Source organism: Struthio camelus, chromosome 4 (assembly GCF_040807025.1).
Source record: "Struthio camelus isolate bStrCam1 chromosome 4, bStrCam1.hap1, whole genome shotgun sequence".
Lineage (NCBI taxonomy): Eukaryota > Metazoa > Chordata > Aves > Struthioniformes > Struthionidae > Struthio > Struthio camelus.
In genome coordinates, this window is record NC_090945.1 from 22,419,055 (window position 1) to 22,442,220 (window position 23,166).

Below are 23,166 nucleotides of genomic sequence, written 5' to 3' on the forward strand. Positions count from 1 at the left end.
TCTGTTATACAGTCTGTGCAATGATATAGGGGCACAACAACTTGATTTGATGATGGCATTGCAACAATTATCTCATATGCACTTAATTTAATTAGAACTGTAACATCTTTGGCTTTTCAATATGTACTTTGAGCAAAATGGGTGCAGCATTGGTTCTTCCCAATGCTTAGCCAATCTAGTTTGCTCTGTCTCTAACAGAGCAATGCAAGTAATGTAATAATGTGTCTGTTAAATTTATTTGGTTGCTGTTGACAGAGCTAGCATTCTATCATTATTGCTTCAGGTTCATTGAGCTGACCGTTTTGCATTGGTTTCAGTTTTCAAACCTGTGGAATATATTTTAATTGATTTCATCCTTTTCCAGGCTTCATCAAAAACTCTTTGGGTGTGTTACCACTGGCTCCATGTTAATTAGCAAACATTATTAGCGCTTTTTTTTAATCTATGCTAGAATCACTTCAGCTAATAGTGTTCTTTGCTTAGGTAAAGCACAAAGAGAAAGAACTCTCTGATTATCAGCTTTTAGTCACTGACCTACAGGGTTAAGGTGTAATTAGTACATTTAAGGAGAAGCGTTCTTTACCATTAGTCTTTGGTTATTGCTGTAGATGAGTGTATTGGCCTGCATCCTTTTCACTAGTAAGAAAATATTTGAAACATCTTTAAAATAGTATACATAAATCTTAAAATAGAATAAGAAATACATGTTCTGCACATAAGCTAGAGGATTCAAAAGTAGACAGAAATCAATGTTACTGATATATTTAGGACTAATCCTGCCTTTATGTTCAAAAATATGCAGAAGCTGAACAAAGCAAAAGGTGTACCTCTGCCCAGTCAGTATTCACAAACAGTTCTGAACTGTTATAATAATCACTTTATAAATGGTCTTTCAATAAGGCTAAATGGATGCCTCCAGATCTCCTTTGCGCGTGGACTCCTTCTTACTCTATTTAGTTTGTGTAGACACTACTGCGTGTGGGAATTCAGCAACTCCATCTCTGGCGATCTCACAGTGCCTGCCTGCCTCAGGCACTTATTATCTTAGTTTTGAACTGGCTAAGAATCTCCTACGTATCTTTTGGTGGAAAATGCAAATTTGCTGAAACTGAAAGTGAGGGAGGGGGAATTTTTTTTAATTAAGTGATGTTGAATTTGTCCAAACAAAGTGCTTTCAATCTCCAGTATGAAAAACAGAGGTTTTTGCCCCATTTGAATGAGTTCTTGTTGTGAAATTTTAGGTAATTTTAATAAAAACAGTAGTATGTTTAAAATGGTTGAGTTCAAACTGAAATTTGTCAAATGAGTCAAAAAATGTGAGAATTTAGCCTGCAACAGGTTTTGAGATTTTTTACTTTCTGTGCAGACTAAGGGTGGGAAAAAATGTATATCTCCCAAATGTTCAGAGACAATAAAATTGTTTTTCTTCTTATTCTAATGTAGTATCTAAATGCCAGGAAACATCTATGTGGGGTCTGATCTCTCCATCAGATCTTGCTTGTAAGATAAGCAATTGAGTTTAGCTTTCTAACCTTTCCAAAAATGAAGTGACAGATTTTTAAAAATCAGTCAGCTGTCTGCGTATGTATGTGTTCCTACTAGATAGTGAAGACCTGAAAATACACTATGGAAATGAAAGGTAAACAACAGAAGTATAAGGCATAAATCATCTAATATTCTGTCAATGAAAAGTGTAGCATTTAAGAACTAACTAAAAGTTTGCTATACAGGCAAATAAGAAGTGATAAATAGCGTTATGTTGGTTTAGAATGTAGGAAAACGAGTCTGGATGCCAGGATTTTCTTTGTGGCTGAACTGTTAAATTGTCATGTGGATTTGGATTAGCTATCTCAATTTTGTTTCTGTTTCTTCTCTCAGCATTTGCCATGTGTACTTAGATTGTTACCCAGGAAGAATTATTTCTTAATATGTGTTTTTCTGCAGTGACTAGTACAACTGAGTCTTGATCTCAATACAGGATTTCCAAGAATCCTGGCACACAATAGAAAGTAGTGCCCTGATTTTACATATCTGAAAAATGACTAGTACTTAACACTAGAAAAAGCTATTCAGAGTAGCTAAACTATACAAGACATCCCAACAGCAGCTGAAAAGACTCATCAACATTAATCTTCACATACATGAGATAAAACAGAGAGGTATGACCACAGATACAAGCAAAGGAGAAATAAGGTGGTGATAGGAAGGCAGCAAAGACAGAACATATGAGAAAAGGAACAGGTAGCAAAAGCAGAGATACAAAAGCCAAGTACTAGCTAGGAGCCAGTCATAAAAGGCAAAGAGGAGAAGCTGTCCAGGAAGTGCCGCAAAGCAAACTATTCGGGTTTATGCACAGTTATGGCAAGGAAATGAGCAAGAGAAACCACAGGTATACACTGCATGGTCCTGATGAATAGAGAGGGGGCTTTGGCCCTCTCTTGGCCTCCAAGTCTCTTTCCCTGGCAGTGGCACTAGCTGCACTCACGTTCCCACTTGAAGCACCCAGCTCTTTGCTGGCTCTTTCACCCCCCTCCCCCCGATGGTGAGGCCCATGGAGGGCTGGTGATCTTAGGCAGGACCTGGGAAGCCTGTATCTCACTTTGGCCTGGACCCCTCACATAAAGCAGGATGTTCTTCTGCTATGTGACGTACGGGAAGTGCTCAGTCCCACTCGCTGTGCCTTTGGGAAGTCTGCCTCCGCTCCTACCATTTCATGGAGTCGGCTCCTGTCTAGCAGGCAGTTACCCAATCTCAGCTACAGCTTTTTGAAAAGAACTGACCCAAAGTACATTTGTATGAGCATACCCAGAGGAAAAGATCAAAGTGAAGTATTAATATGTCCAAAAGAAATTTCAATAATATTTCTTTAGGTGACCATAAACAGGAAAAGAACATCCTTGAGATAGGATGTAAGGAGAAGTCCATGCTGTTCAATGCTTTTATCTGTAAGGCTACTTAGTTACAGAATATATCACTTTTTACAGCAGGAAAGTGCAACTTTATGTGCCTGTACAGGGAGCATATCAGCCCTGAAATTTCTCAGCAAAGCCATCCTGACAGTAAATCACTACTGGAACTCAAGAGCCTGAATATAGTTGGTTATGATAAACAAGGTTTAGAAAAAGTTTCCTGCTATTGTAAAGGCATCATTTGGACACTGTAAGATGAAACTGTCAATAAAATAAGCGCTGGTAGTGCTTGCAGCTCAGTAGCTGCCTTAAAAGGAACATTTGTGCATATCGCAAAAATGGAAATCAAATGAGAAGGTGGAGAATCAAAGTCTACCAATAAGCCTGCAAAATAATGAGAATAAGAGAACACTGGTGCAATGAAATTTGTAAAAAGCACAATAAGGTTAAGGGTGTGCTACCCAAAAAGCTAAAGATTGGCTTAGCTATTTATAAACTCAGAATGAAAGAGAATGAATCGTCTCTGAGAAATGCCTTTGTACTGAAAGATGAAAAATGTGGGCAAGAAAGGTTCTTACTGCCTAACAAAGACATGATCAGATATCTTTGCATTTGTACAAGTGGCAGCCACAAGGATCTGGGAACTAGAGCAGTACTTGGTATCTTAAAAATGTCTACAAACTGTGAAGGGCAGGATATATTAGGTCAGCACATCACTTTATGATATGGCTGCATGGTATCTAGCAGCTTCAAGATACAGTGAAATGACTGAACTTAGCAATGCTAAGTAGCTACTACAATAATGAAATACAGAGCAAGAAGTAAGTGTTCTGTGTGGTATGTTTGCAATGGCTAGTGCACCATGGTACCTCTGGGGAATTTACAGGATTGATTTAGTAAGATGCTGAGAAAAACTCTTTTGGATTCTAGTCTTTACCAACAGAAATGTTAATAAGCAGAAAGAAATGATTTCTGCTAATGTTATGCTGTTATGCTTTCTAGCAGCCTTTCAAGTTGAGACAAAATAAAATAACTGAATGGTAAAAGGAAGAGAGAATTCGTAATGTTAACTGCCCAGACATAGAAACAAGCCTCTAAACTTCATCGTGGTGAGAGCAGAGACAGCTCAGACACCACCAGTTCAAGCACGGTCACCTAACGTCATTCTGCAATCCTGCAACTTTCCCTTCATGTGCCAAAGGACATTCAAACACAAAAAGGGAAAGCACAGTTGTCCAGGCTGCTACTAACCAAGAACATTATTCTGGCACCTTTTATTTACAGAGAATAATATATTCATGAATAGGTAGGGCCAATGGAACAATATCCTCGTAAGAATATTCTTCATAGTCGGACTCCTTGTATGTGCTAAGATGAAACAATGAGAACAGGGGATTTGAAAACCTGGTTAATAAAAGTGTATTTAGTTTCCCCTGTCACGTATGCAGTCAAAGCCAAAAGATAGATACTCTTGTTAGCAGTGAACAGCCCTGTTTGACGCCTGCCTTTGGAAAAAATAAAAAATAAAATACTCAAACCATATTTCCTAGGGCTTCTGCAAACATTGGCTGGTGTACGTTGGTGCATGCAAAGTGTGACCCAGCAGCCGTTTTGAACTGTGCAGTCATCGGCTACAAAATGCAGAGGAAATAAAGCTTCTAGTTCCATCTACGCATCCGTTATCCTGGGTTGTCACTGGCAAATTATTATAACGCACATTTTCCAGAGTATTCATTCATTTTCAGTTGATCAGGTGGTTGTTTTGATCCTGGCTTCCAAAGGTGTATTACTCTCAGTATATTTATCTGGATTACTGTTTATTAAGAATTTGAGGACTGTCAGGGCAATATTGTGACAAATCAGATAGTCATTTATTAACATGCCTAATTTTTATGATCCTCATCTCAATGTGACTGTTCTTTTTTGCTGCCAGTAAGTAAAATGGAAGTAATGTTTAATTCCTAGAGAAGATCATAAGGTGAGATGAACATCTCTGGAATTCTCTGAGAAACTGTTTCAATATTCACGGCGCTGCAGCAGCAAACAAATGACAAAACCCCATATTTGCCATGAAGACACATGTGCCTTTTTTTTTTTTTTTTTTTAAAGCAACTAGCTGAATTTATTCACTGTGAGCTCCAGACTGGGTTACAAACTGCTTAGCTTGAATTTTATGCATTTTTTTATTACTGCAGTTGGGGTATGGACTAGGCCAGAGAGTTACAATTTTATGAGGATTGTCAGGCATCCTAGTAATTTCCTTTATTAGTACCTCAGAACTTAAGAATTTCTGTTTTCTGAAGGAGTTGGAGGAAAGGAATCATTCTTAACTTCCTCCCTAGCCTTATTCTCTACCCATCAAAAAGTCTCTCTAAATCCTTAGAGGAAATAACAGAGGAGTTGTGGAAAGTAACAGGTTTTATCACAGATCTGCATATCTGTATTATACCAACCCATGACTCTTGTATTACTTCCTCCTTGCCTTCAGCCGTTTTACAGGAGGTGTATGTATACTATTGTCCTGTCCCTCTCTAAGCGCTGAGTGATTTAGGAAGTATAATACATAATCCATTCAGTAGTGAGTGTTACAGATCAGAAACTTCACAGACACTCCCAGCTTGCAAAATGGGACTAATTGAGGAACATAGCAAGGGGGATTAATTTGCTTCACTTTCTTTCACACGTTGCAATGAATTGCAGGGTTGAACTGTCCTCCCAGCCCCCAAACTGGGTTGCTCCATCACATCCTCAGGAAGTTCCATTTCAGGAGGTCCTAGCAAGGAGCGTTTGTACCTACCAAAGGCAATGGTTTTGTGTGGACCACACTTTTTCCCGTCTCACAGGCAAAGGAGAAGTACCTCTTGAAGTCTTCCTGCTATTTTGCCAGTCTTTCAACACTTGTCATCTCTTTCCTATCACACTGATTCTTTCCCTCTTGCACCTTTTTTTTGTATTCTTCACTATCTTTTTTCTTAGGTTTATTTAAGTTGTTCTGTGTCTGCTCACGCTTCTTCACTTCTACTTTGTAGTCCGTGGGCCTGTTGCTTCAATTCATACATAAGCTTGCTAAGTAAGTCTGTACGCAAATCTGGATAGAAGTAGCCCAGTTTGCAGTACATTTCAGGTGTCATTGCAAGTCCGAACGTTTCATGATTAGATTGAGTTTCAGGCGAAGCGCTTGACTTGAAATTGTGATTGCCTTTCTCAGACAACTGGAAGATCTGTTCATGTACCAGGTCAAAGATCTGGCTCCTTGTTTCTTCACAAGTAAAACGTCCTCATGTTTGATGAGCTAGTGCAAAATATACGTACCATTTATGTCCTCTAATAAGGACCTAAGAAGGATTTAAGTGCAAGTACTACCATGGCTTAGAAGAACACAGCAATATTTCAGCAATAGGCAAAATGTAAATCTAATTAGAAAGATCTATAAAATAATGTGGACTCTTGGATCTATTTATTTGGATCTATATACTGCACATATTCAAATAAGTAAAGAACATCCTCTGCTGAGAAAAGCAATCTGTTGAGGGAGTTAAAAGTAAATATTTACTTACTTTGCACTTCCTCTTTAAATTTTGGAGTATATGTATGAAATTACATTAGAAATAAAGCTATTTCATCACTATTGTTTGCGTAAAAGGGTGGTCACAGGAGACAAACCAATACAAAAGAGGGTTTCATTTGACCACACAGAGCAAAAACATGTATTTTCAGTGTGGATTATATATCTGGTATTATATAAATAATATTTGAGATTAGATATAGATTACAGATTAGCTAATATGCAACTTTTTTATCAACTGTAGCCTGCACATACATATAGCATAATGTAAATATGACATGCTGTTTTTCAAATATATTTACAAGGGGTTTTTTGGCCCATATGAGTTTGGATAAACTTCTAAACGTTGATGTGTTTAAATAATATCTGACCAACAGTGTTGAAAGGGGAGGGCTTTTTGTTACGTCACATGAAGAAGCGGAATAAACAACTACAACCCAGATTTCCATTTCCAACTCTCAGGTTTTATTTCCTCGTAACTTTTTGAAGTTTCACCTTTGAATCTGAAATGTTCTACTCTTTGTCTCTGCCTGAAGCTGATTGTATTTTTATTTTGCCTAGAAAGTCTGAGGCAGTTCAGCTGTTCCTGAATCTGATGAAATTGACTGGTAAAAAAAAAAAAAAAAAACCTCTATGCCAAAGTAAAAAAAAAAAAAATATATATATATATATATATATATATGTAACTTTTATATATATATTTGTAAAGTGACTTCTTAAACAGTTCTACAGCCAAAACTGCTGGGAGCTGAAACTTGAAATATGGCTTGAATATTGCCCTCACCAAGAAAAAATGCTTTTGAGTTCCCCAGAGAAAATTGGTTTTCATTTGACTGAGTTATGAGCATTTCAAATTGAATATTGAGAATGCATTAGTTTTTGCAGGAGCTTTTCCATTGGGCTTGTAAATGGAGCAGATAAGAATGTCTTGTGCTAACAGCTGGTGCAAACAGCTCCTTAAAAGAACTCTTTACTAAGTAAAAGTTTCATTGGTCCAACAAATTCTAGCGCTAAGGTACACGTAGATGAATGGATAGCATTTAATCTAGTTGTCCTCAAGCTTCATGTTGACAGCAACCAATGAACTCATTTTTAAACATGAATTTTTCCCTCCCTTATAGTAATTTAAAATACATTTGGTAGAAAGTGTTAACTAACGTGTTTTTTCCGCTCAGTTTACTTTCCTAGTCCAGCTAAATCCTTAAAAGGACTGTGACGTTTTGTAGGTACATGGGCAGTGTTCTTGGTCTCTCTAGTTTCTATCTCAGCTGGAATGTGTTAGGTTTTATGGCCTCTGGCCTTCTTCCTGAAGGTCAGAAGTCTGTAATAGGAGCTGAAAGAGAAGTTTTGGCCTTTTCTCTAGGGACAGTTGTCTCTGACTGCTGGAGACTGACTTCATGACTGAAACCATGTCTAGGGAACAGTCCGAGACCTCTTTAACAAATCCTGTTACAGATTTAAGGACTGCTAGTACTCTGTCCCTAAAACCTCTCCCTCACAAACATTGGGTTTTTTTTTTCAAAGAGCAAAACCTGAAACTCTTTAGAATTTGGATGAGGAAAGGAAGGAGAGATTTGAAGGACATGTAGAGAGCCTGGAAACTGCTACTCCAGGGAGCATAGGGAAAAAAAAAAAAGAACCTTCTCTTCTGCTTCCTCCCCCCAAATAGGTATGAATCATGGTTTTTCTAATCTCTAGCATATTTTACTTCGCACTGCAGAAACCAATCTTTTATTATTTTATAAATGACAAGAAAAAATCATTTTGAAAGCCGTCATTTCTTTTCTGAACTGTGGATATCATAAGTGGATTTATTCTCTCTCCTTTACATCAGCATAGCTGTGTTCATATTACTTTTTCAATGCTTTCAGCTTTAAATCAGGTATAAATATGTACCAGCATCCAGTGAATATACCCTGTCTAGAATCAATTTTACCCTGCATTTTTTTATTTTCCTTCTTCAGACTTCGATGTAATGACATTAGGTGAACTCCTCATCCTGATGCAGTCACAGGCAATATTGTGTTTTCTTTGAGGGAATGAGTTATAGCTACCATATTAGCATTGCAAGAAAAGATTATTCAGGAGCCAATACTGAAACAAAATAAGGTAATTTTTCCCCTTAAGCTATTGTGATAGCTTACTACTTGGTATAAATAATTGAAAAGTGTTGATGCTTACCCACTACAGTGTCCTGATTTAAACAGGAAAAGCAATGATGCATTAGAAACATGAGAGGAAAAAATTCTGACCACAAGAGTTTTGATGTTTTTCCCCTGAACTGGGAAGACCTAGGTAGATGGAAAAAGAATATATTTATTTTTTTGTCAACTAAGTATTCTGTAGTTCTAAAAGGTTCACATGAACGACAAGCTTCAACAGGTACCACTTTGAATTTGACAGAACTTTCGTGAAAGATGTAATTATCTTTCAATTTCTATAGTAGCCAAATACACACACTTTCAAGCACCATCTGTTCTACGTAAACTACCCGTCCGATGAAGGCAGAGTATCTTCAATCGAACTAGGTCTTCAGATATTTTTTCAAAAGCAGAGTGCAACTCAATGGAAATAAAAACTAAGATTTTTTGATTTTTTTTAAAACTCCTAAATAGTCTCCTGCCTTAAGTAAATTAATAGAGAATTTAAGATAAGCAATATAAATACTAGCATTGAGAGAACAAAGGAGTCAGTAAAGTGTCTGCCAGAGCATACAGCTGAAACTGCTAAGTAAAAGTAACCAGAGTACTAGAGTGCTTTGAATTTTAAATAGAATTACCGAATAGCAGAATTCATGACGTATGTTAAACAAAGGTAAATTGCTCTGAAGCAAAAACATTTGGCATCAGAAAAAGGGAGATAATTATTTAAGTACAAGACCTCAGTATTGCCACAGTATGGTAACGCTACTCCAATTAAGACATGCAAAACTGTCTACTCCCCATTGACTCTGTTTCTAGGATTTTCTCTCTTTTCATCTGCCTAAGTTTTAGGTATCTGCAGTAAGCTGGGTCTGAACTGTTGGATATGAGCACTCCAGTATTTTTATGCAAGGTCGTGCTTGCTTTATCCCTCAGCCTGAGGATGTAACCAGAGCACACTGTGGCTATCTGCAGCCCTGGAAGCTCAGATTTCCTTCCTAGGGAAACTAAATTGTGTGTAGACTGGGAAGAGAAGGAAACGATGTGCACGGAGCCTTGCCTCAACGTGGCATTGGGATGCAGGGCATGGGTGCGTTTGGATCTAAGGGTTGGAGAGCACTCCTAAATCCTGTTTTTCAGACAAGGTCAAAGTGTTTCACTTTAATGTTTCATTGGACAGCTCTTGTTCATTTGTTTGTTTGTTTAAAAATTGGAGTACCTGGAAGCAAAATGTTTTAGGTGACTCTGTGGGTTAACAAAAAAGGAACTTTTCAGTCTTTGGGCTGACCTGAATAGTAAAGTCCTGTATACATCTGTGGTTTTCCCTTCTGCAGCCAGATACTGCCCCTCGCTGGACTCACAGGATTTTAGTCTGATAGAATAACGTCTTCGAATCCTAAAGATTAAACCTAGCTCCTTAAAATACAAGTTTATTCACTTTTTTGCTCAATAGTATAGACTAGAATTGTGAAGTTCAGCTGTTTTGTGTGTTGCCCTGCGCTCCTGTTTTGTTTATTTAGTATAATTTAGTCATTTGGCTTTAACTTGTGTAAACACAGCTACTTGTGTAGCTCAATCAACAGCAGCAAGGAATGGTGTGACAATTATTGCCAAGCTTGCAGTTAGATTTCCTTTGAAAATTTAGCGCATGCTATGTTACTCTTGGGTTGTTTGAAATGCTGCAAAAATAGACTTTAAAGACCTCTGAAATACGCAGATGCTTTTTAGTAAGCAGAAGAGTTGGACTGATCTTACATACAAATTTTATGAATGTTACTAGGCTCAAGCAGAACTCCCTTCTGTTCTTCTGAACAAGAGAAATCAAGCAAACTGTGTTGTGCAGAATAGCTGTGCGTTGAAAGATCGTTCCTAAAGAGACGGTGGCGCTAGTCAATCCGAACTTCATTTTTCCGGTTCCCCAGTCCTAAAATTCTCTGTGAATTTTGATCACTGGCTGTTTTCCTTGTGTAATTTTGTCTTTCTCACAGGTCTTTGGGATATAACATAGTCCTATACATCAGAGGTGAAATCATTCAACCTGCATTAAATACAGACAACACTGTACAATGTTAGCCTGAAACAGACATAAAATAGAAGCGCTCCATCTATTCTCAGTATAAGTCTATAGTGATGATGAAAATAGATAATCACAGCAGAACTGAGCAATCGTTGTGAAGGTACCCCAGTTGGTAGGATGCCAAGAAATTACTTCACAGTAGCAGCAAGGCTTGGCAGACTGATAGCATTGTGTTTCTGCCATTCTCCAGAGTTCATAAAACGTGGAATTTGTGGTCCTATCAGAGAAATAGCTTCAGAGAGGTCCTAGGGAATTCTGTACCAGATAATTCATTCTGTGCTAACATCTGTATGGTGGCTTGAGAAGCCTGTAGAAAAAAAGAGCATTCTCTATTAGCTGCTAGAGGATTACGGATCTTTTAAAACTTCTATATAATTTTATTGATTTCATTCCTGCTACCATTCAAAGAGAATAGCTCTGTATATGCTACTGTTAGGAGAACTAGAAATTAGGGAATACTATCCAGGCACCTTTCTCTCTACCTGCAAGCAGCCCCCTCCAGTCCTTATTTTCTACTGAGTAGGCCTGTATCGATCCTTTTGGAGCACTGAGTGGTTCATTTTTCCTTTTCTTCACTCTCTCAGATGTTCTTGTTCTTTAGCACAATTTGTGCATCACAAATATGAAGCTGCTGCCTTGAAACCTGAAGAATTGGGTGGATAAATTGCAAACAAAATAAATTCTACTCCTGGTGTCTATTAAAAAATGTTGCTACCTGATCTGTGTCTTAAAAAATACCAGGAGAGTGTTATGTTTGGACTGCTGTGTTTTATTTGCAGTGAAATAGCAATAAAACCACAGGCCAAAAATCAAGGTTGCATTTTCCACAGGTGTCAGCTGAACAAAAAAATTATGCCAATGCTGGAAGCAACCCAGAGTGCTGGGAGAAAACTGTGGAGGAATTGCAACATCTCCTTTGCTCAACAGTTGTGATTTCCTGGCCAGTCACAGTCCTTGAGAGAGCCAACATATTTGTTCCTTACGCAAAATGGAAGAAGCATAAGACTCGGTTTATATTATTACTCTATAGCTATGTTTTTCTCTCAGTCTTCAGCAAATTGCTACTGTTCCTTAAGGGACTGATTCATTTTCCCCCACCAGCTCATAACTGTACGTGCTAAAGGATTTGCAGGCAAACAAATGAGCTTTCTGAATAAAGCTGCCTTACAAATACTTTTCTGGCTTCACACTTTATCATCTAAAGAATCTGTTGTTATGTTTAGGAACCATTTCCCAGCAAAGTGATCATAACAATGATGATGTTCTTTGTGCTTTACCTTGCACCAGCATAGCAAAAACACACTCCAAAAGGAAGATCAGTTATGTTTAAAAAATTGGAAGAGAGGGACAACTCTGATCGTGCGTCAAACAGGAGCAGCGAAAAATAGGACAAATAGGAGCAGAAGTTCCAATTTAGGAGCTGGTTGCGGCTTGTAAAATGTGGTTCCTCTTGCCTATTCCTTTATGTTATCAGAACAAAGATACTAAGACAGAAGCTGACATGCTTAGACTAGAGAAACAGAGTGGAAAATAGCTCAGAATAGACCTATGTTGCTGGAAGACCAGGTGTGCGTGTGCTCTGCAGATGCTTTTAAGCATGAGAGCTTCTGCCAAAGGCCTAAATCAAATGAAAAATGAAATATGGTCTTCCATTGCATAACATTTCAGGTGCGCTGTATTCAGTCACCCAGCTTATATGAATTAACAGACACTTGCAAATTTGTTTATGAAGTGCAGAGCAAACAAATTAGGGTTGTTCTTCATCTTCCTTCTCTAATCAAATAACAGAAACAAAAACATGTTTTTTTCTTTTTTGCTTTCTTCACTAGGAAAAGTTTTTATTCTGTTTGTTTTCTTAAATTGTTAATGTTTAGTCTTTTCTTTATTGTTTTTTTGCTGGAGTGAGCTAAGGGGGAAACTGACACAATCATCCTCATCTTTTTAGGCTGTCTTTGTTGTTTATTTGGCCTTCTGTAAATCCAGAATTTATGGATCTATACTGTTTACACCAAAGTCATGTAGGATACTCATTGTAATATGGTTCTTATATACAATCTCAGTGACCGTAAGTTTTGTCCTAGCTACCCTGTTGCCTCTTGTTATGCTCACTCATATATTCTAGATGTTCCCCAGATTTTTGTCACCTGGATAAAAACTAGCTTCTATTTGAGTGCCAATTTCTCTCAGCATATTTTTTAACTATGGTTGCTGCTGTCAACTAAAAAAACTCACTTTTTAGCCCCCTTTTACGGCATAAAAAAGCATTCCAGAGGTAAATGTCTGCACAGAAACACTTTTTTTTTTTTTTTCCCTACAGCACGTAGTGTTCATAGTGGCAAAAAGAAAAGGTTGACTGGTGGAATTCTTTCTATCTTAATCTTTCTTTCTTTTATTTCTGGTTTGAGCTTCTTGCTGTTCTGCAATCATTATTTCTGTTGTAAGCTAGACTACCTGTAATTTATCCAAGTGGAAGTTACCCATTTTAAACTCCAATAACAAACCTTACAAAGGCAAATTAGCTTTAAGAGTACTGCTCTATGCATTTCTAGGATCTGAAAACATTGTCCTACAAGTAATATAAAAGAACTTTCCTGCTATGTTTTTTCTACATTATTTATATCCTTTGTGTATCTGCCCAGCACTTCAGTGCATACCTTAAAATAAAACTAACAAAAAATGCAAGACAGGGTCCTGTAATATATTCAGCTCTCTTTGCACCAACTGTTGGGGCATAAAGAGCTGTTAAGTGGCGAGTGATGCCTCTGTAAATGTGTTCTGTCCAAAAGACAGTGGCAGATTTCAAGACGCAGTTGCAATTTCATGGAAGTCCCACTGATAGTCTGCCTGTATTGTATTACTTTGGTTATGCCATTAGTTTGGCTAGTCTTCGGGCACTGTGGCCCTTGGTAAGTTCTGCAGCATGTAGACGCTTCTGGATAAATTTTGCTCCTAAAAGGCCTCTGATGGATGCGCACAAGGCTTTTTGCTATAAGGCATGTTGCTCTGGTAGAAACTGAGTTTTGAAACCAGCTTCTTAGATAATTTGAATAATTTTCCATTTATGTTATCTTAATTTCAGGAACCAGCAAGTCTGAGTTTCTAACTGTGTGTGAAGACATTTTCCATCGGTTTCCTTAGTAAGCACCAAATTTTATTTCTATTTCTTTGCTTTGATTTGCTGTTTTATGGCACCGGGAGCTTGTTCTGTGATAATATATACCCTGAACTGCTGTGTGAAAATTTTAACAATTTTGCAAGTTCTCCTTCTACGCTACGAGTTTTCTTGAACATACTTATTTGATATGATCCTTCTCTTTTGTTGTTATTCTTTATCTCCATCAGACTAGATACATTCTTGTTCTTCAGTCACCTTGCCTTTGTCTTGATATATTTTCCAGTGTAGTAAAGACACATACACTTTAAGTCTTCTAAGCATCAAAGCATCAAAGATAAGTTTGGTTCAAATCTTCTCCCCTTCAGAATTGTTGTACTGTTCTCTCACACAATCTTTGTTCTACATACTTGCACAGAATTTATGTCAGAACCTCAGCCTTTAGTGTTCCTTAGTGTTTCTGCTTCTGGTGTTGAGACATGAATATATGTCTTATGTTGTGTTAGAAGGTATCTGGGAACATTTTGTGACCTGTGACTTTTGGCAGTTTGTGGCTAGATATTCACTGAGACCTTCTGGATCCACTGAAACCATCTAACCATTGTGACAGTGGAAAGTCTTCCTAGTCCTATACACATAAGTAGGTATTCTAACCTCTTTGAATGACTGTGGAATTCATCTCATATGTTGTTACTTTATTATTCTCCTTCACTTCAGAAACTATTCTCTATTCATTAGCTGGGCTGGCTTAATTCATACCTCTTTCCTGGTGCTTCATTTATTAAACCTGTCATCCTCTGAGCACCACACCCTGTTCCCCAGCAAAAATCACAATCATAAAAGCAGTCTGGGCCCAACTGTGTTGCTCTGTTCTTGACCTTAAATTCCAACATTTCTCCCAGTGGTGATCTTTGTAATGACATAATTAAATCTCTTCTTCCTATATGCAGTAGTACTCAGAAGATGCCACGTTAATCCCTGGGAAAACCCCAACAAGTTTAATCTCATAAAAACGCGCTGGATTGCCTAGTTACTAGGCAGGCCTACACTGTTTTTTTTTCCAGTATGCTTTGAAACTTTAAAACTGCCACAGTTTAAACTTTTTTTTTTTTTTTTTTTTGCTCTGAACCATTAGGTCTCACATTACATGCTACCTCAGCTAGCACTATTAAACTCTGAAGTGTGGGTGGAAAATGGAAGGTTTAGGTAGAATCATAGTTTTTCAGGGCAGAAGAATTCACTTTGATACTCTAAGTTGTCCTCCTGCTTAACACAGAGTGTAGAGTTTTGCCCAGTGATTCTAACAATGAATCATGCTTTCTGTAAGGGGAGGAAGCTAGCAGTCACCAGTGTTTTGATTTTAAAGACTTAGGGTATCATTTTAAATCTAGCACCTAACTTCCATTTCTTCTTGTCTCTTTCATTTGTGTATATAGGACAAAGAAGTATACTTTTTAAGGTATAGATAAATGTTGGATTAAGTGTTCTAAAAGTGGAAGAGCATTAGATATGGCTTCATGTGTTTAATACCAACTGTCTAACAGCAGGGAATTATGCTGCAGGGTGACAGAGGTCTGTACAAAACAGGGATACTCAAAGAGTATCACATTCGAGTCACAGAAATAACTGTCAGGTTAATGAATTAATGTCTTCATGAAGGAAAAGAACTAAGGTTTGGGGTTCGTTCTTTAGTTGCAAGCTGGTGTTGCACTGATTTTTCTGCTACTAACTGGGAGAAATGACTTACGATAAAGTAATCACAGAGCTACTATCCAGGCCTTTGTATATTAATGGAATGAACCAAATCCAGGAGACTCTTTTGAAGTCATAGGAAGGTTGTCACAGTGCCTGTGGCAGGACTGACTCCTAGACAGAGAGGCATGTTTTGGCTACAACCCAATGCTGAGTATTTCTTTGTGTCCTCCCTAAAGAACATGATATATACTGTAATGATTAGGCACCTATTAATATCCTCAGATCAGTGTGGCATCCCTGACGGTATACTGTATCTCCAACTTCTGTTTTATTTGCTTTCAGTTCTGTTAAATTTTAATAGTGCTGAAACTAATCTACGTTCCTTCAAAGCAAATATGCAAACATGGATTTTGAAATTTAAATATTGAGAAACAGTTTAGTTACTGTAAAAATTCCTTGTGGGAGCAAGAGAGTAGGTTGTAAAATTCTCCCTTTAATGGTAATTTTTTTGGAAGGAACAATAAGTTACAGAAAGGATCAGGACCTTTTAAAAATTGTCATGAATCTAATATTTGTTCCTGGAAAATGTTAGGTATAATTTGCCTAAAAATAAACAGGAATAGTAAAATACAAACTATTAAACTGGCAGCTGAGGCATTCAGTCAGTTATAACAAAAATGAGCTACACAGCATGAATCCATCTAGACTGAATCCTTGGGCAACTATCTGTGAGAAGTGCCATTGCAGTTGTTGCAGTATTAATAAGTGAGGCATATCCTGATATGTGAATTCTGAAGCAAAATATACTAAGGGCCTGATCTGACACATATTCAAACCAATGAGAATCTTTCCATATGAATCATATAAAATCACGCCTGATCTGTAGTAAATGCCTAGATGACATGTTTTCTCATTCTACCAGAAACCTCTTGCTAGGCAATGCAACAACAGGGAAACAGGTTCTGTAGAACACTGATTAGAGCTGAAGGGATTACGCACAGACTCAGCTGCGTTCAGACAGAATTCTGAATAAATCAGTATGGTGAACAAAGGGGGAGGAAAAGTTTCATGTGCAGAACTCCTGTGCTGGGATATCAAATGCTGAACATCCCTCATCTCTACACAAACTCTTCTTCATGGTTAGGACCAAATGTTATTGAGGTTCCCTGATTTTAATGTACCATTACCATTCATTATGTACACATACCATTAATACATATGCATAGTCTAAGCTGAGCCAAATAAAGGTTTACCCTTTGCTGCTCCTGCTCATTGTCCCTGCATCCTCAGTATTGCAAGGATTACGTGTAACAGAAGCGGAGGGAGTGAACTCATATTGAATTCTGTCAAGTGGTAGAAGTATTATTAAAAAAGAAAGACAGTATATGCTGCCTGCCTGGGCCAAGACATAAGGCATGAGGCATTTCCTACAGTCTCTCTTTTCTCTTCTATTATAGTTGCAGGACATAGACAGCAAAGCACCTAAGGGACTGGCAACCTGAATTTTAGAACTGTGTGAAGACAGAACTTCTTTTAGTGTAGAACTTGGTAATTTTGAAGTCTGGCCGCAGTAGAAAGCGGAATAAAATGCCAGCACTTCAAAATTCTCCATGAAGGAAAAAGTTTAAAATTTTAAAGATAATACTGTTTTGCTCTTACAGTGCCATACATTTCAACTTTTCTCTGCTTTCTTCTGAAACAAAATGATGGTGAAATCCATGTGTTTGCACAAAGTTTTAATTTCAGCAGATCTGCATAGTCCAATAAAACATGCTTCCAAAGCTGTTTTTGAACAAGCTTATGAGTTCATCCTGTTCAGATGGTTTAACCCAGCCCTTTGACGTTATGCATTTTCCCTTTATGTATATTTAAATATGAAAGAACTGTTATATATCACAACATTTTCCTGTTAGAGACTCAAGGGCCAGGTGTATTCATAAGAAGATCAAAGTCAGGGTTTTGATTTTGGAGGTCTGGCAAGTTGCATAGCTCAGTTTTCACATTTATAAAGAGGTCAAAATCAATCTGATGGAGGTCCTCATCCCCAAAGGGAGGCTGGCCCTCTGTCAGTGTGTAAGACCTAAGAGGCATGAGGAAATTGCGGTGGTCTTGGACCACATGCATAGAAGTATGACATCTGTATCTCCATTACTTTATGAAATTCCAGGCAAGTTCTGGTCAGTCTGTGTGAGAATTCCACCCCACGGCACCTCGAAGCGGAGAGGATGATTTGGCTCTCAGCCTTTCCTTTTTCTAATTCTTGCACAGAGCAATGTGTGTCTTTGGCTGTTGTCTCCATTCCCCTTAGACCAGGCATCAGCCAGCTGGAAGCACAAGTAGAAACTATAATATAACTCAACGAGCAAAATTTTTATGTTGTTATTAAACAGCTGTCTAAATACCATGTAAGAGTTATTTAGAAAAAATCTTACTCTCAGGTTATAGTGTAGATTTTCAGGCAGGTTCATAACCTCATGATTTTGTTTAAAAATAGATTTATTTAAAAATAATACTTAATTATTCATTCCTGAGAAGGATTTGGGTTGACTGTTGCATGGCTGTAAATGGGAAGTGAGTTTGGGTCATTGTGTGGCATGTGATAGTTTCTTTGGTAGATATTGGCACAAAAGTTTAAAGAGCGCTTTATACCACCACAAATTGTTATTCGTCCTTTAAAATGATGTAACAAATTCTTTCTTTATAGGAAAGCTTTCTTATCCAAACAGCTATTCAAGGGAAAAATAGAATACTTTCTGAAAATTCCCTTGCAAATCTCAACTTCAGATGAGCTTTGGCTTTCCTAACACCATCCCTACATGCCCCAGGCAGTGTATCTGAATTCCTTTTTCATAGCTTGTCCCTGCTTCCAGCTCCAGTATGTTGCCTTTTTGCATTGGAGTTCAATCATGAGTTCCCTGCTTAGCCAAGCCAGCCTCATGGTATATCTGCTTGTCTTCCTGAGTATCAGAATGGAGCATTCTTGCACTTGGAAGATGCTGTCCCTAAAGACCTGCCAGCTTTTCTGAGCTCCTTCACCCTTCAGACCAACCCCCTATGAGATCCCACCTACCCCTTCTCTGAATAAACTGAAGTTTGGTGGCCAGAAGTCTGGGGTCTGTACTGTGCTATTTGCCTTCTTTATTCCCTTCAGGATCTTGAACTCTGCTATTTCATGGTCACTACAGTCCAGACTACCATTGGCTATCCATCTCCCCCAGCAGTTTGTCCTTGTTAGTGAGTAGCACATCCAGCTGCGCATCACTCCTAGGCCCATACAGTACCGGTATCAAGAAGTTATTCATGACACCTTCCAGAAATTTTCTTGACTGCCTTTGTTCTGCCGTTTTGCTCTTCCAGCAGATCACAGGGAGGTTAAAGTCCCCCATTAAGAATGAGGGCCTGCAACACAAAGACTTCCTCGAGTTGTTTGAAGGTTTTGTCCACTTCCTTGCCCTGATCAGGTGGTCTGTAACAAACTCCCACCATAGCAGCACCCTTACTGGCCTGTCATCTGATCATGACCCACAAGCTCTTAACCAGATTGTCACTCATCCCATAGAAGAGCTCCATATGTTCAAGCTGCTCCTTCACGTGGAGGGCAACTACCCCCTCCTCGTCTTCCCTGCCTGTCCTCCCTGAGGAGCTTGCACCTCTCCATCGTAGCACTCTGGTCATGCAAGTGGCCCTACCACATCTCAGTTATCCCAACAGTGTCACAGTTTTGTGACCACCTGCAGAGTTCTTCCTCATGCGTGTTTCCCCGGCTGTGTGCATTTGTGTACGTTCATTCCTGAGGTGGGCCTCCTTTCACTTTGTTTCATTGTTCCTGAGGTCTCTCTTGTACCTGTCTTATGTCTTCCAATGTCTTATACCTTCTTATATCTAAGTCATTTCAGTTCTTGCAGCCACTGCTAATTGACATCAAGATTAGTAGCTTCGGACCTCTTTTGAGCGAGGTGCAAAATATCACAGAATAGTTTGCAGAGTGGATGTATTATTCTAGTTTTGTGTTGATGTGTTATAAAAAAGGTTATGGTTTTGCATTTGATCAAAATACCACCTTTTATTAGAAAAATAACCCCTCACCTTATTACAGAGTTTTAATGAGTATGAATGTCATAATAAAGTGGAAGAGACTGCCTCCTTTCTATTTTTTTTATGCCTGCACTGTAAATTCCTTCTGATATTTCATTGATTTAAAATTTCTCTTTTCTGAAAATAAAAGTAAAGGACAGATGGATTTCACCAAAAAAAAGAACAAGAGGTCAGTCTCTAGTCACAGCTTGTGTGTTCGAAGCATAATGTTTCAACCTTCACTTCCAAAGTTCTTTCTAAAAAAAATACTGAGGAAAATGATGAAATTACATACCAAAATAGAAGTGAAGAAAATTCATATGTGAGCAGATTGGTTAATTGTGTTTAGAGCACACTATCAGCTGAGGTTGGTGCTAAATAAGTCAGAGAAAGTTCTAGGCAGATAGATTGTTTTTAGGGTTTTCATTTGTATAGTTATCATTAAGCAGGGAAAGTTAACAGAAGGAATGTGAATTTCCAGAAGACAGAATATGCCAAGACATTACCTGCGAGTTATGCACCTCGATGTTCTTTCTCCCAGGAGAAAAAAAATGTGGTTGCAGGAAAACATTTAAAGCTGAATCTTTTACTTTTAACAAAATATGACACTGCCCCTTAATTTTAATTGAAGTTGTCTGGTATGTGCACTGCATACTGAGCGCTTAGCAGATCACAGAATTATTAGAAGAAGGGAGCATTAAGAAGTTTCTGAATGACAAAGCTGGGGCTGTGTTCATCCTGCACACCTTAGCAATATCACAGCAGTTGTTACTTCAGATACCTCAGGCTTTCTGTCTGGAACACCATGTCCTGTGATGCTAAGGAAATGGCTATGCTTTTTTCTGTATAGCAAAATATTAGCCTCCTTTACCCTTCTTTTAGTTGCTAGGAAAGTCATCTGTTCTAAGCTAAAGTTACTGCATCTGGTTTGTAAAATGTCTAGAAACTTCTTGGCATACCAAAGCGTTTTAAAAGAACATCTTATTCCTCCGACAGTGCCCCAACACAACTTGTTTGCATTAATGATGGCTTGTCAGCTTAAGCTTCAACCCTTCCGCAGGATTATGTGATCTCGCCATTGGCAGAAAAAATGAAAAGAGATGCTTGCTATCTGTGTTTTTTTATTTTAATTTTTTGCATTTAGTACAACCTAGATATAGGTCTTTTTCCTCATCATGCTTATTTATAACAATGAGTTTCAAGAAAGGGGAGGTCACAAAACAAAGAAGAGGACAAAGCCACCACCGAAAGATATGTGACCTGTCGGTCTGGCATAGACAACCATAGCTGGGGTTATTGTGAATGTCTCTCTACTTTACAGTTGGAAATACAGAGCAGGTACTTACAGGGACCTTGTTTAATAGAAGCTGGCTAAGCTAACCAGTCCCAAAAGGTTCACCCAATATACATACAAATGTCAGAGTTTTTCTTTTTACAATACTGCTGAATATTGTAGGATATGCTTCACCTTGGTGGCTACTTTGAAAACAAACACAAAAATCCCCAAATGAGAATGGAGAGACTGGCCCAAGTGTTTAGCGTTGCAACATGTGGGAGCCACTAAAATTAGCTGCACAGCTTGGGAGAAGTAGAGCTCTAGAGCAAGGTCTTTTTAAAGCTAAAAAGAAAACATAACATGTATTTTTAGCAGTAAGAGAGGCACTTTTTTTTTGCAAGGTCTGCTTTTCCCCACTTTGCTGCTCTATGTGTGTGTGTTTTTGTGTAGTTTTTTGCTTTGGTGATTGCCAGGAGTAGAAACTAGCAGATTCTGTGCTAGTGTAAATAACTGAGTTCTATGAACTGCTGTCTTTTACACCCACTGAGAATCTGGTCCATTTTTTGAAGATATATATGGGCACATTAAAGTGACTAATCTTTAAAAAATGTTCTGTTCAACCATTGTGCACCCTTCCACTTCTCAGCTTCAAATTTGCACTTCTGAGCCTTGTTTTCAGACAAGTTCTGGAATAATAAATAAACTGAATGTGCCAATCTAGATAGAACATGTGCCAATGTTCTATCTGCCTGACCTATTCCAGCTGCAAAGATTTCCTTTACTGCTTACCCCTCCCCTTTTTGAGCTATGATTTAATTGTGTTTAAAAAAAAAACCATATCCCTTTTGCTATCCTATTTCCAGCTGCAAATTCCCAACATTATATTCAGTCTTTTCACCATATGTTTGAAGAATCATCCTTTTCCACCCCTTTGGAGAACAGGTCACTCTATCTCAACCAAAAAGAATGAGGAGAAGGACTTGCTAAATATCTAAAGGCAAGGAGGGAAAAAGAGGACACTCACAAAGATTCTCCTATTTCTTCTCTCATGCAGCTCTTGCTCATTGCAACTGAGCTTGTTAGGAAGTTATTCCCATAGAGCTATGCTTTCAACAGAGTCAAAATTTACATTATACTAGCCCTTTTCCTTCCCACATGTGTACACATGAAGGAGAATATTTTATCTCTTGAATCTTGCAATATAGACATTAGTAACTTGTCTGAACAAATAGAAAGAGTGTATTTCTTGGCATGCAGTGCTTTTCCATGTTAAAAAAGTGAAAAATCACTGTATTTACTTACATTTTCCCTCTTCCTCTCAGCATATGAATGCTACTCAAAGAACTGGAAACTAAAAATCAAATTTCTGGAGGCACCAAGAAACCTCAGGGGTAGCTGATGTCAATGGGAGATGGGCTTAATATCTGCCTTTTAAATAAAGCCATCTATATCTGGAATGGCCAGACTCTTGACTCTGCTAAAACCTTCCTATGTCTGAACTCCATCAGCTATATGTTTCTACTCCTAAGGGCTGTAAGATGAGGGGAATCCAAGAGTCTTTGCAGTAGGAGATGACAGCAGCCCCTGGCAGCCCGACCTTTATTTTGCAGCAGCAGTCCCTTTGGCTCACTTACCACCATTGCTAGGGATTTGGATCATCCTATCAGTTCAGTACTGATGGGTACTTATGCAGAAAGTGCATTTTGCACTGCTCCCATAGCTCAAAAGCCACATGCTGGCCACTGGCATACTCAGCTACCCTGTGGTGTTTTCCAGGGTACCAGTTTCCAAGTCAGCAGCTACAAGCCCTTTCGAACCCACGAGCATCACAACAGACACTTCAGGCTTTTAGGCTTTGCATAGTAGAGCCAGCTATAAGGGAGTGAGAGTGAAGGAAGATCATCATCTTTATCTTCGAGTGTGTGCTAATTTACCATTGTCAGAATCTCTGATCTATTGCTTTTGCTGCCATCCTTATATTCATATCTGCATTTCTGGATGAGTCCCAGTTAAAGTTATTCTGAAGAACGTAGATAATATCTCAGAAATGATTCTGCATCAGCTAAGGTTGCAGAGTGATTTTACCAAGTATGGAAATTCTCAGTGTTAGCAGGTAGCAGCCCTCCTTCAATATTCCACATGGCCTTTTCAACATATTAGCTCAGAGTTCATAACATAGAATATACCAGTCAGTGAGCTCAGATAATATTAAAGGCCCAGAGACAGCTCTTCTAGAAGACTGGACACCCTCTCCTTCAACAGTAGTATAAATAATAACCCTAATGTCTTTGCAGCCCTGGATTAAATGAAATACAAT

The 23,166-nt window shown here is 38.3% G+C and overlaps 1 protein-coding gene across 6 annotated transcripts in view; it reads left to right on the top strand.

The window, feature by feature from the left end:
- The window catches only part of ARSJ (arylsulfatase family member J), a 219,623-nt gene that overhangs the window by 94,039 nt on the left and 102,418 nt on the right, over positions 1-23,166 (top strand). For 3 of the 6 annotated variants that reach the window (XM_068941762.1, XM_068941763.1, XM_068941764.1), the window contains one exon: positions 13,772-13,829. The exons of the other annotated variants lie outside the window; for them this stretch is intronic. The gene's annotated coding sequence lies outside the window, so the exon portion shown is untranslated. The remainder of the gene's footprint in view (positions 1-13,771; positions 13,830-23,166) is intronic. 6 annotated transcript variants of the gene reach the window in all.